Here is a 3,406-nt window from a genome sequence, read left to right as displayed (position 1 = left end):
AACATTTATGGAATAATAACATAGGAATCATGCCTTTGAAAGAAAGGGACGAGCCTTAACATACCTGTTCGACCTCCTATTAGCTACGCTTATTCGTCCGAGCTCACAAGTCTACATTTAAGAGGATTTACACTAACTTTAGACTCATCATCGCACACTTGTTCCAAGTTTTCAAATTAAACTATTTTATATTCTGCCGAAAATCGGGCAGCATCTCCCTTGTTTATATGCCTAGCCCGAATTCTCAATTCAACAACCAACAACAACAACAACAATACCAACATGAATAACATCATTTCCAACACCAAAGTATTCCATAAAATAGCCCACACACTGTTTTCCAACTTCCATAACTAATCAACTCACTATACAATTATTTAACCACTCTATCTTTATGAATAAGCCGGTATTAACATGAATAGGAAGAGATTCATACCTTTCTCTTTGTAATATTGCTATATATTCACTCCTCCACCTTGAGCTTAAACCACAACGCCCCGATATACAATTTTATAGTTGCAACTATACGCTGTCCGGACCGAAATTCAGGAATTATACCTGGTTTTGGCTTAAAAGTGGGTGTTGGAATGTTAGGGAAATTTCTGGAAGATTGGAGAGGATTTGGGGTGGTTTGGCTGGAGAAAATAAGGGGATAACCCCTTTATATAGCGGTCCAGGTTCTGCCTGGACCGACTTAAAATTTGCTCAGCGCGATCCCGCTGCAAAGTAGCACGTTCGCACTGAGTTGCAGGGTCCTCCTCTGCGTGTTTGCGCTACCTTTTGGCGCGTTCGCGCATGGTTAATTCCCTGCCCTGACAGCCGATATTAAAACACGCATAACGTTTGATCCCAATATCGTATGAGAGCCCACGACCTATGGTTGGAAAGCTATTTCAATTATCTACAACTTTCATTCTTGGTATTTTTCCAAAATCCAAACTTATATTGGCGTTTTGGCCTCTCCAAGTCAGATTCTCAGAAAACGTATCCTTAAATCATCCTTTTGGAGGGCTTATGCCCATTTTCGGCTTAAGGGTCCTTCTTAAGGATTGCTCAACTTCCCACGTACTACTCATATCACTTTTCATATGTCCTTTACAAAACCCAGGCATGTGGGCCCCACCTTGACTTACGGTCACAAGGGCTACTTCAAAGTCCATACTTTAAACAACCAATACTTGCGAATTTCAACGTACAGAATCACGGGGTGTAACAGTAATCACCGTCCTCATCATCTTCTGGTTCGAACGCCGGGGGAGAAGGAGGCATACCAAATCGTCCACATGCAATGTGGTTTTTAACTCGTTCCTGGTGCAATTCGAGGTTCGCTTTCATAACCCTACTTTCATAACCCTACTTTCCGACCTCTACCTCTACCTTGATCACTACCACCTGATGATATCTGCATACAAATTTACGTTAGTATAAAAGAACTAATATAATTAACAAGTACAGAAAGTTAATTACGTTTGAATAAAAAATTAACAAGTATAGAATTGTTTCATTAGCAAATATAAAATAAAATAACATGCAACTAGTCATCCGTCCCGTCATCCTCCCACTCACCCTCGCTTGTTTTAGTTTCATCAGATGATTCTTCTCCATTTCTTGTTTCATGTCCATCGGTTGATTCTTCCTCAACATTTTCTACGACAATTACCTCATTTTCGCCAACTTCTTCTAATATGTGTTAGAGATATGTTCCAAATTATATTTTCTAACTAAACGTGTCCATCATTTGATGAACAACGGTACATCCATTTTGATACACCACATCGAACACATTATCGACCTCAATCCTGAAAAAAATTTAGGAAAACTTAATAAAAGGCTAGTCTTTATAACCACCCACCAATCAATCTTATCACTACGTAAAGGATATGGAGCATAATACACTTGCTTAGCCTTTTGTGCAATTATAAAGGGATCATAGCAATTGTATTGTCTTGTGTGTTTGACTTCAATTACGTTATGCTGACGATTCATCCTTGTACCTCTTTGGGTTAAATCAAACCACTCGCACCGAAATAATGTTATCTTCTTCTTAGGATAACCAGGATACTTAAGTTGTATGATCTCCTACAGCACACCGTAATAATCAAGCAAATATAAAAATAAACTAACATGCAACTAGTCACCGCTACCATCAGCATCGCCTTTAATGCACGCTCCACTATTATTTGTCTTCTTATATTGAGAAAATTCTTCGATTTGAAACTTGTAACCATTCACAATGTACTTTTTCATTGTCTTAACTTGACTGCCTGGTCCGAGGGCTATATCTTTCACAAATTGGGTATGTTCTCCTGTATGATAAACCTATATAATAAGGAGGAAAATTAAAAATCAATAACTTATATATAACCTACATTTAATTGAAATTATGCAATGAACTTCCACACTTACAAAATTGTACAGCCTGTGGGAAAACTTCGAATATATGGCTTCATCGCCCTCAAGTTCTACAAAGTAATTGTTCGACATATGCAAGATTTTCATTAGTTTCACCCTTATCAGTTACCCATGTAATTCAATAACATCGATACTTACCGAATATATACTTGAATTTCGATACTTACCGAATATATTGAGCAAAACATGTGTCACAGTTGATTGCATCTCCATACTACTCAAGGTTCGTTTTGGAGGCTTTTTAAAACCTCGTCCTACTTGATTAAAGATGGAAATTGGTGGGTAGTTAGGATCAACCTCACCCTCATTATTACGGTTGGGCTTATTTCTTATACACGACACTTGCTCTCCAAAGTAATATGAACAGAAATGCGTTGTTTTCTTAGCAAGATACGCTTTGCAAATAGATCCTTCAATTTAGATCTCTGCTTAGCCAATTTTTTGCATTTGCCAATGGTCCTGCACATGTTTAATATCATGTTATACAGTAATTTTAAAAAAAAATACATTAAAGAAAGATGTAGTAAGTTTGGGTTTGTTACCACTCGAAAGGATACATCCATCTAGTTTGAACTGGGCCTCCAAGGCGTGCCTCTTGTACTAGATGAATAGGAAGATGTTCCATCACATAAAAAAAACCACATGGAAATATCTTCTCAAGCTTAGTTGTAATGACTGGCATATTTTGTTCCATTCTTTGAAGGTATTCTACCGTCAAAGTGTTACAACACAAATCCTTGAAGAACAAACTTAACTCTGTGATTGGTATTCATATTCTTTCTGGTAGGGGGCTAAATTCAATAGGAATCAAAGTTTCCATGAAAACGTGGCAATCATGACTTTTCATACCAATCAATTTTCCTTCATTCATATTAGCACGCTTGTCAAAACTGGACCATACCTCTCTAGCATCCGCAAATTCTTAACCCACTAACAATTCTCTCGTTTCTCCTCCAAAGTGAATGAAAAACTAGCCTTGGGCTTGAACACTTTA

The sequence above is a fragment of the Lycium ferocissimum genome, chromosome 2 (genome assembly GCF_029784015.1).
Source record: "Lycium ferocissimum isolate CSIRO_LF1 chromosome 2, AGI_CSIRO_Lferr_CH_V1, whole genome shotgun sequence".
Lineage (NCBI taxonomy): Eukaryota > Viridiplantae > Streptophyta > Magnoliopsida > Solanales > Solanaceae > Lycium > Lycium ferocissimum.
Note: the sequence above shows the minus strand (reverse complement) of the source record.